The sequence below is a fragment of the Akebia trifoliata genome, chromosome 12 (assembly GCF_017979445.1).
Source record: "Akebia trifoliata isolate Shusen 1 chromosome 12, ASM1797944v1, whole genome shotgun sequence".
Taxonomy (NCBI): Eukaryota; Viridiplantae; Streptophyta; class Magnoliopsida; order Ranunculales; family Lardizabalaceae; genus Akebia; species Akebia trifoliata.
In genome coordinates this window covers 4760593-4772766 of record NC_141386.1, presented here as the reverse complement: position 1 = coordinate 4772766, position 12174 = coordinate 4760593, and positions in this window count along the sequence as shown.

Below are 12174 nucleotides of genomic sequence, written 5' to 3'. Positions count from 1 at the left end.
GCCTCTCAAATCTTGAAAATTTTAAAAATAATTCCAAGAAAACAAATCATTAGTGTTTAAACTTTCATGATCTGCATAGAAAATCTCAAAATCAACTCTAATCGTAAAAGGAGTATCGAGGGATTTGAAATGTAAGAAATTCTTGGACTCAAATGAAAGAAGAGATGGATTAGACATATGCTTTCATTAATCTTCACCTTTAAAAATTATACTAAGGAAATTACAATAGAAGTCTCTCTTTATGGTTGTCAATCAAAAATTAAAATAACCGATAATTTACTATTTTGATTTTTGATTAAAGGTTTAGTTGGAATGGTGTATTAGAGTGTTGATATGTGCATATGAGCGTTTCGACGAAATAAGAGTTGTTGAAGTTGTTGATGTTAATGACTGGGATTTTCAATCAAAACAAGAACAATTCGCTTAAGGTGCACCTTTCTTCATGATTTAGTCTTAATCCAACAATCAAAATCAAGCAATCAAATATAGCATTAAACATAATGAATTATAGAAAGTCTACACAAACTCAAGAGACATGCTCAAAGCCAAGCCATCCCAATCGGATTGAATGGGATGACCGTTAATCATTTGTTGATTAGTGGATATGAAGATATAAATGCAAATGTGATACATCAAACTGACATGTCCAGTAATCCATGTGTGGTATTTGAGATGTCTTCCTTAATGTACATGTATAAAACATTAGACAAATAGAACAAAACAAAAATAAAACCAATATTACATTTAAAGTATTTTAACCAACCCATGCACTTTTTATTAATAAGTAAGCATGTTTTTAATGAGATCGATAACTTGGAGATGGCGGGAATTCAACAAAGGTCTCTAATATCATCGGCATCACCCATAGAGGCTACCAACTAAGCTAAAGTGAGATTCTCCCTCACATGAAAAATCTTAGTCGAGTCAATTGGGCTTTTCTTATTTTTTGATGTAAGTAGAGCAAGATTTCGAACATTTGGTCATTGAATGAACGATTAAATATACAAATTAGGTCGATTTGAAGGAAAGATTTGGGTGGGGTTAATATGGTTTGTTCCACGCCTATGTGAAATGTTTGGGATTGGGCAATCGCTCAAAAATGATGGTTATGAAGGAAACGATTGGGTCTCACATGGTGGTTTTGAAAGAAACTAAGTTGAGTAACATTGTCTTTGAATTATGGGGCTTCAACTTCAAATCTATGGCGTGGATTGCTCTGCCAGGATGACTCATGGTGTGTGAGTAGTGATTTCAATACAATTAGATTCTCGTCTGAGTGTGAGATTTAGGGAAAAACTCAAAGTCATCAAAGAAAATCTTAAATCTTCGAATAAGGTGACCTATGATCTGTTGAGATCAAGAAGCAATCCATTATGTAGGAAATAATGAAAAGAAGAGGAATCAGAGAGGTAGTCCACTAAAGATAGGGGTATCCCAAGTCAATTTAAGGGCGGAATTTTAGAAAATATCCATGTTTGAAGAGATTAGTTAAAGATAAAAACAAGTGTGAGATGGGTCAAAGAAGGAGATAATAATACCAAAATTTTCCATTAAATGGCTAACTCACATAAAATTCGACGACTTAAACTGAAGATGAAGATTGGTCCTTTAAAACTTATCCACAAAATCAATAACAATGCTTATATTGTTGATCTCCCAAGCAACTTGTCCATAAAAAAACTGTTCAATCTTATGGATATCTTTTCTTATCATGGTGATGACAATGTTGAACTAAGGGACACTTTTTTTTAGAGGTGGGGGTGCTGATATAAAACATCTAGCTCTCACTTTTCTAGAGACAGAGAGAAAAAAAAAAAAGACAAGAAGAATCAAGAAAAGTTCATAAATGGTTAGAACCAAACCAATCCAGTCGGTTGATTAGAACCAACCTAGATCCAGATTGAAACTGCAACCAAATAAACCTGTTTTGAACAGGATTTATATTTTGAGTTTGTTTTATTTTAGTTTCCTAAAAATATTTAGTAGTTGTTATTTGCTTTATAGACTCAATTAGGAATGTTGTTTACTTATTTTTTTCCTTTTTAGATTTGGTAGTTGCTTATTATTTTCTTGATTAATCAAAATAAATATTTATTAAAAATTATATATTCAAAGTGATGGAATGCTTATAACAAATATGATTACATTTTGCCTAGAGAAAAAAAATTTAAATTTTGGCATATTTTCACATCTTAAGGGGTTAGGTCATAACTACTACTTTGTTTTCATAGGACTATCTCACAACTACTCGGATGGGTGGCCATTGTATCCCCTATGAAGAATATACAAAATAAAGTTATTTTCAAGCTGTCGATGAATCAAACACACTTTTACTAAATCACAAATCTTTCAAACTGAAGACACAAATGGTATGGATGTGTGCTTGTCTGTCCCAACATTGTTCAAAAAACATGTATAAAAGATTATATGACACAAATAGTAGATATGTAATGATTTTCTGACCCCCCCCCCCCCCCCGCCCTCTCTGACATAGGCCCCATCACAGAATCGTAGATCATTTGCATTGGGATACGCATAACCACACATTTTTTTCTTGTGCATCTCGAGGCAAATGATCTACAATTCTGTGATGGGGGCATATGTTAGAAATGGGTGTTATATTATCATGACTCATTGGCCCTGCTTGGTACGAAGCAAATCATTTGCAAATGCAAATAATTTGTAGGAATCTAATTTACAGATGTTTGGTTACATTTTAAATTTTGTTTTTTTTTTTTTGCATTGCAAATTATTTGCACGAACCTCTTAAACCCTTCACAAATTTTTGCAAATAGTTTGCAGCTCAAAAAGTGATTCAAATCATTTGCGGTGCAAAAGCTTTTGGATTTGATATATATAATAATATAAGTATATTATATTATATAATAACTATTATATCTATTTGGGTTTGAATTGAATGTTATCGAGAGAGGATATTTCAATATCCGAATTCGAATCCATATCCAAAAACTTCGAATAATATTTGATTATTTGAATATCAATTTGGATAATTGACTATCCATTGATAGACCTACTAAAGGTAAAAAATTGGGTTTTAAAAGTAACAAATTTCGACTTGGATGGCCATCCAGTGGAGTGAAGCCTAACAACTTAAAATAATATAAAAATTGACTTATAAAAGTATTTAAAAAAAAGTAATTTCTATTTTAAACTAAATAAAAGATTTAATTTTATTTCTCCACAAAAATATTATGTATAATCAAATAACACGATCAAGTTTTTGATTTGACTTGGTGCATTTTCAAGTTTTACCAAGTTGATTACACTTTCCAAGTTGGTTTCTTTGAAATTTTGGGGCCATGTCACCTCAAAATCCGATCAAGTAACCAAGTTTGAAGTTAACTCAACGATTTTATAACTATGCTAAAATCAACTCTCTTTTTGATATTTTTCAATGTTTCAATCAAACAATGGAATTCATTTTCCCATGATCATTTTTTCAAGGAATTCTTATTCTTTGGAAAACGAATTTCATACAATGAAATAGTAGGTGACCTATGATCTGTTGAGAATTTCATGCCAGGAGCATTCAACTTTCTTGATGTCTTTCTTTTGACAAGGGACACTGGCTAAGAGTTAAAGTGATGACTTCTCTATATTTAGTATTTTAAACCTTTAAAATGTTTTTGTATAGTTTTTACAATATGTCATTAACAGTCATAAAAAATATTTGCTTTGTCTAGGATAAAGAGCAAATTAAAAGGATCTAAATTTTATGGAAGATGTTCCTAAAGAAGAAGTTATAGTTGTTGTCGCAAGTTTCATGGCTATCATCGTGTTTTAGACTCGTCTATGATATTTGATATATAGTTCAGCCTACACTCACGTTGACTGAAGCCCTCAAGCCAAGCTACATGGAGTCCCGCGTGTCATAGGATCATCTATTGCTTTGTAACGCATTTTTATGCTTTTGTAACGTGTTATCCCGTGTAATCATATTATATCAACAAAGTTGCCTCCAGGCTTTGCCTCGTGTTGCCTCATTTACTTGTTTGCTAGTTACATTTGTGGTGTACGATAATTTTTATAGGCTTGCTTGTGGATTAGCACCCCCTTGTACCGCACGAACTCGCTTCGAAAGAACACGACTGTGACAAAAACGTTACGTGATTTGATTTGTTATGTTTTTTTTGTGTCCTGTATTTTTATTAGTGGTAATGGACTATAAATCAAGAGAGATTCAACAGATTTAGCTTGTGATTTCTTCCAATATTTTCGTAACTTTTTTCCTATGGACGGCTTTGAAATCTTGTGTTAGGGATTTAAAAACATGTCCTCATTGAAGATTTGCTATAGTTGGAACTCAATATTAAAAAGATAAAATAAGTAGAGCATGATTTCGAACATTTGGTCATATTGAATGAACGATTAAATATACAAATTAGGTCGATTCGAGGGAAAGATTTGGGTGGGATTAATTATGGTTTGTTCCATGCCTATGTTACCATATTTTCTCTTGAAATATTTGGGATTGGGTAATCACTCAAAAAGGATGGTTATGAAGGAAATGATTGGGTATCACATAGTGGTTTTGAAAGAAACTAAGTTGAGTAACATTGTGTTTGAATTATGGGACTTCAACTTCAACTCTATGGTGTGGATTACATTGCCAGGATCAGTCGTGGTGTGTGGGTGGTCATTTCAATACAATTAGATTCTCATCTGAGTGTGAGATTTGGGTAAAAACTCAAAGCCATCAAAGAAAATCTTAAATCTTAGAATAAGGTGACCTATGATTTGTTGAGATCAAGAAGCAATCCATTATGTAGGAAATAATAAAATTTTATAGAAAAGAAGAGGAATCAGGGAGGTAGTCCACTAAAGATAGGGGCATCCCGCATCAATTTAAGGATGCAATTTTAGAAAATGTCGATGTTCGAAGAGATTAGTTAAAGACAAGAAAAAGAGTGAGATGGTTCAAAGAAGGAGATAATAATACCAAAATTTTCCATTAAATGGCTAAATCGCACAAAATAACCAATTTTATCTATAAAATTCGACGACTTAAACTGAAGATGAAGATTGGTCCTTTAAAAGTTATCCACAAAATCAATAACAATGTCTATATTGTTGATCTTCCAAGCAATTTGTCCATAAAAAAAAATGTTCAATTTTAAGGATATCTAAATGGTTCGAACCAAACCAATCTAGTCGGTTGATTCGTACCAACTTGGATCCATATCTAAACTGCAACCAAATAAACCTATTTTGAACAGGATTTATATTTTGAGTTTATTTTATTTTAGTTCCCTAAAAATATTTAGTAGTTGTTATTTGCTTTATAGACTTAATTAGGAATGTTGCTTATTTATTTTTTTCCTTTTTAGATTTAGAAGTTGCTTGTTATTTTCTTGATTAATCAAAATAAATATTTATTAAAAATTATATAATCGAACTGATGGAATGCTTATAACAAATATGATTACATTTTACCTAGAAAAAAAAAAGATTAAATTTTGGCATATTTTCACATCTTCAGAGGTTAGGCCATAACTACTCCTCAGTCCTCACAGGACTATCTCATGACTACTCGGATGTGCGGCCATTGTATCCCTTACGAAGAATATACAAAATAAAGTTATTTTCAAGTTGTTGATGGATCAAACACACTTTAACTAAATCACAAATCTTTCAAACTGAAGTATGGTTTGTTACTTCATTCAGTATGGATGTGTGCTTGTCTGTCCAAAAATTGTTCAAAAAACATGTATAAAAGATTATAAGATATGTAATGATTTTCTGACACCCCTCTCTAACATATGCCCCATCATAGAATCGCAGATCCTTTGCATTGGGATACGCATAACCATAAATTTTTTTCTTGTGCATCCTGAGGCTAATGATCTACAGTTCTGTGAGGGTGGCGTATGTCAGAAAGGGGTGTTTTATTATCACAACTCACACGCCCTGCTTGGTATGAAGCAAATCATTTGCTAAATGCAAATAATTTGTCGGAATCTAATTTACAGGTGCTTGGTTTCCTTTAAATTTTTTTTTTTTGCTTTGCAAATTATTTGCATAAACCTCTTAAACCCTGCACAAATTTTAGCAAATGGTTTATAGCTCAAAAAGTGAATTGAATCATTTGCGGTGCAAAGCTGTTGCATGGTACCAAGCGGACCATAGAAGATTGTGTAAATTTTGAGACACAAAGCAAAATCAAATTGAGCAGTACAAGATATGTGGCGCCCCTCCGAACACTAACACAAATCCCTATATCAGATCTCGAGGTATTATGTACCACCTCAAAATTTAGGCATGGTCCCCTCTGTTTATGTTAGCATTCCAAGGCGTTCAACCTGCACCTGATAAACGACATACAATCCTGCATACATATACAAAATATAATACTTGCGGAAGCTTATATACGTTTAATAACGTACAAAAGATCAGAGCGCGAAAGAATAACCGGAATACAGGATTATACAAAATTTCTCACTCTAACAAAAATCCTAACACTCAAGACAGAATCCATAAAACTACCTGGGGGAATTGACACCACTAGGGGGTATAGATCTAGTACTTACCAGGTGACGAACTCTGGTTGTCTATCTCACCAACCAGATGATCCTCATTCGTACTCTATACTTGCCTCGCCAAGCTCTAAATCTGAAACTAAAAAATAGAGAAGGAAAATGTGAGTAACAATGGTTACCCAGTAGGGAAACAAACAATTTCTGCCAATAACCCCTCCTAGCATGAACGAATAAGCAAACTGAATCATTTTAAAATAATCAAAGTTTTACATAATAAACTACGATTAACTGGTACATATAGCCAGGGATAAGCAACTAAACATTTTAAAACTGATATTACATCAATCAACAGTACTCATTATACCATTTTCTTTATATACAAATCTAATTGATCAAATAGAAACATTAAACATGCATTTCATTTTATATATCAAAGTAAAGCAACAGATACATAATACACAATGGTGAAGTATTAGAATTAGAGTGTTGGGATTCACGACTGGATCGCTCCCAGTCGGGACATGATGTTATAATTTCTCTCTGACTTTTAGTTCCTGATTTTGTGGCCGGTCGCTGCACTTACCACGTTTTGTTGACCATTTATCCGGCTCAGGCTGGCCGTTTGACGTGACCGTAAGCAATGGGTCTCTTTTCGATGTGTCAGAACGTTCGACTACTATAGATTGTTAGTAATCATTGACCAATCATCTTCGTCTATGCCTATCAGGCGTGCATGTGATTCCCAAATATACAAACCATTCGTATACGACCACCTTTACATTACAAGTTCACTGGTAAAGATAGAGAGGAATATCCCGAATTTCAGTTGTGACTCCACTCTCATACGCGTCCCATACCACGTATAAGCTTGGTGGTCCCTACCGTACATCCCAGGATAGTACACCACTCCGAATGATATGATGCACTATCCCTTCAGGCATTCACAGACTCATTAACAACTCACAAAATAGCTACATATATATATTATTTTCATTTGAAAATAAAAGAGAAATTAACAATATAAGGTTGAGAATATATATCCAGTTTCCTACCATGCAAGTGTGGCCACCCGGCCTAAAATAAATAACAAAACGAAAATGTAAACAACACCTCGCGCTAACAGAAATTTAAATAAACATGCAACCAACAATATTATCCCTGGATATCTGTTCACCAACCTGCACACAACACAACAACGTAAAATGCAGACATCACCCCTCGGGTGTGACTCTAACATTTTACCGTTTCATACCATTTTTCTCTTTTTTCGATTTTTACAATTTTCAATCTCTTCAATAAAACATATATTTTCTGATATTCATCAACTCAATATGAGTTCATTGAATATTAAATCACATTTTCCAACTAAAGAATTTATTTTTTTATCAATAATATTGAAAAAGAAAATAAATTTTATATCAAAACGGGGTTCGAGCAATGCACAAGACCCAATTTATGGAAATAACCCTTTAAAATACTCTACCCACGTATAATTTGTTAAAAATACAATTAAACATATCAAACATGCAATTTCTGACGTGAATTTTTGAAATAACAAAAGAATTCTATATTTTAGAAATACATCCAAATTTTTTCGATAAAATCCTAAATGCAATTTTCACAATCTACGATTACTAATAGAAATTGAAAGTTCCTTACAATGTCTAGGCGAAAGATTCAAAGCGTGTGTGTGGAAATCGAGGCGATCGGCATGAAAATCGAGATGGACTGAACTTCGAAGCGATTGATTTTCGAAATCGACCTAATGGTTTCGAAGATCTCGATGTGGTCGTCCTTTCTTTCTTCTGCGTCGGAGGACGGTTTGACCCCGAAACTGATGAAAATCGAGGTCGAAGTTACGAAATCTCCATATAAAAATACGACTGATTTTTTACTATACGGGGTGAAAGACACGAGAAAATTGAAGGAATTTGGGTGGGTTATGTAGAAAATGAGGTTGCGGACGTTTCTCCCTTCTGCGTCGGAAGACAGTTTGACCTAAAAACGGACGAAATCCGAGGTCAAAGTTTCAAAATTTCTGTATACAAATACGGCTGATTTTTGACGATATTGGATGAAATAGAAAGTGAAACGAAGAAAGGTTGGGTGGGTTTTGTAGAGAACGTAGCTACGGACATTTCTCTCTTCTGCGTCGATCGTCGATGGCGAGCCGTTTGTGAGAGATCTGAGGTGGAAGATCGAAGAGAAAAAAGAAAAAATTTGTTTTTATATGTCTCGGCTGTATGGACGCGTTGGGGAAGATGAGTTATATATAATAAAAAAATTAAATTTTATTTATGTAAAAGTTGGGACGAAATCGGTATTTCGCCTATTATTTTGATCGATGATAACTTGATCATCCAGACTCCAAAATTAATAAATGAATACTCTATTTCACCTAATTTTTTGTTTTGGATCTAATGGTGCAGTTAATTTCTACAATTTTTGTTTCCATCCAAAAATTTACATTTTTAGCCTGAGGTGACCCCTAAATTTGATGTCGTTTTCGTTTTGGACGATAATTCGACTTCCTGATCTTCAAAAATGGCAAATAAATAGTCCATGTTGAATAATTTTTCGTTATAAATCCAATGGTATAATCGAATTTTAAAAATTATTGCTCTAACAAAAAGTCACTATTTTAGCCTGGTCCGACCTGATAATCGAGGATTTTGTAACTTTTATATTCGGACTCGCATTTGAGCGTGCTTACAGGCTAAACTATGTTTTTTGATCATTTTGAATTTAATGGTGCGGTCAGATTCTATTAAAAATGATCAGAAACATCCTAAAGTTTTACCCCTAAATCCCATTTTCAAGATTTTATTAAAATTCCACTATTTATTTTTTCCTCGAGATACGAATTAAAAATTCGGAGTGTTACATTCTCCCCCCTTAATAAAAATTTCGTCCTCGAAATTAAAATCATACTTCTCAAACTTTGTCGCGATTCCACTAACACGATATGTATAATAAACACTACCTATTTTTTATTACTATCTATTCTTAGTCCCAAGCCAATCTCATTTATAACTCGTAGACTTATGTCTCCCATATTTTGTCAGTCCAATACATTCATTAATTAATCACTCTATTTCAAACTCATACTTCAACTAATCCATTATTTATATAATCACAAGATAATAATAAATTCACATTGTATCACTTCCCCACTATGTTTATCAACCACAATCCTTTCACATCTTCTTTATTCTTCATCTTTACTTCTCTCATCAATTACATCGTCTATTATGTTTTACTCATAATTCTTATGAATATTACTCCCCAATGCATAGTCTTACCGCAATGCACCACTATCCTTATATTCGATTCAATATTACATTTTTTACTTATTGCGATATTTCCTCAAAACCTCTGTCATAACCTTCATAATTTAATATCTTACTCGAGGGGATAAATTCTACATCTGTTTTCTCACAATTCTATTGAGTCACCATTAATGCAACATTGTCACAAGATTATTCTTTCTCACATTTTACATCGACCCCCTCTTAACTTATACTCTACTAAATCTCTTTAGGATGGATGTGGGCACAGACAGGTGGTAGTCGCTACTTCTAAGAAATTATTATCTTTACTTATAGCGCTTTCATTTCTATGAGTGAAAAGGAGCCACAATCGAAATCTCAAAGTGAGTGCTTGTCTGTAGAAAGCATTGATCATGTAACGAGAACGATAATAATGAATCCCTCTACTAGAAGGCGATCATGAAATAATAAGGTAAAAGAAGAGTTAGAGCCGACACCGAGGATAGAAAGATGAAAGGGAAATGATGATCTATCTTTTTAAAGAAGGAGAATCAATTCAAGAAGTCGTAAAGCAAGAGTTGCTTTATCTAATAGTTCAGTCGTTAGGCCTCCCAAAGTTAAGCCATCGTCAATCGAAAGGAAAGATACACGACTCCCTACGTCGATATTCAAGGAAGTAGCTCTCGACACGAAGAATATACAATTAACACCTGCTTATCTACTAGCGTAATATACGAGTAATTGACTAGACTATTGATATAAAGACTAACGTACCAATTGAACATCACTTGTCTTTTCACACTTTACAATTATTCTAATACCTATTTTGCAAGTTCTTAAATGATCTTCTAAAAATCTTATGCTTTCTTCGCAAGGCTTCCCAATGGTATAAATAATTTCATTACTTGACCTGTGTCAGTTGTTTCTAGCTCTAGTAAGTGTGCAAACTCTTCACAAAATTATATAATCTAGAGGAATCAATATTGAGTAAAACTCCACATTCTAACATTATAATTAGAAATTGTACCTTCCAAAACTTCGTTGGAGACAGGTACTTTCTCCTGGGTCACAATCATTGCTCGCAACTATGATAGAGGACATTCTCTCTTGATATGTCCAACCTGATCACACGCGTAATATGTCATCCATCTTGTCTTCGTAGGTTTCTATAGAGTAGGCAGTTGGTAAATTGGAGCCTGCATGTTCTGAACCTACCTTGTTGGTTCCTTCGGTTCTGTTAGCATCATTAGAGCTCCAACTACTCTATAACTCAGCGATTAGGGAACTCTACAACTTGATAGTGGAGGAGTTCTATATTGTGGATACACTGATCCGAGGGAGATTGATCTCGAATATATCAGCCTCTTGCCCGAATCTGATCTGGGAAGAAAAGAAATCTAAGGTCAACTCATTTGCCCCCTGGAGGTCTGTAACTCTATCTCCTCTCATTCTATCCTTTAAGTTCGATTTACCGTATGTCTATAATTGGTAATCTCAATCATCGACCTCCTGGCCCTTAGGTAAGTTTATAGTCCTCTAAAGAATTTACGGGCCTTCTACAGATCTGTCAGGATAAGCTCGGGCGCATATCGTGACAACCTAATGTACATCATATCTTAGTCTCTGTAATTGATAGATTACCCTGCACTAATCTCAAAAACTCTTAGTATTTGATTTCTCGAGCAATCTCGGATATAAATCTATCGAGAAATATCCTCTCGAAATTTACCTACTCAAACAATCCATCTCCCAATACATTCATCTCAAAATGTTACTAATGATTAGCATCCTCGTCCAACTAGAATGTAATCACCGTCATCCACTGATCTCTTGGGCACTACATGATAATCAAAGTCTTTCAGGTCTTTAAAACCCACTCATTGACCTCAATCGGATTGGAAAAGTCCCCAAATCTTGATAGACATAATCATTGAAAATTCTACAACCACGTCCTTAGATTTACATGTCCTTTGGGTGGGGAAATTTTCTTATTCTTCAAAGGCACGACCTTGTGGTAATGGTCTTTAAGGTGGAATAGTAATTGTTTCTTGCGAAGAAGTCCAACACTTCCTCATTTCTTGGATTTAGTGATGCACCTTGCAATTGTGGTAAGTCTTATACCATTTCTAGTTTCTGACCACTAGTTTTATCTATTCAGGGTGGCACGAATACGTTATCCACTTTATTAAAATCTGGTGGCCTTATTATTCCCTGAATTGGCTTGCCTACATTTTCCTTAGCCATGGATCTTTAATTGGTTGACGTCAACCTGAACATTGCTTTCTTTTATGTTTCAATTTGCCACATTCGTAATATATAACAACTCTTTCTTCCGATTGATTTAGTAGTATATGTTGTTGTTTCTTATAAAAGTCTTCTATCCATTGAGTGGGTATGTATATCATCTC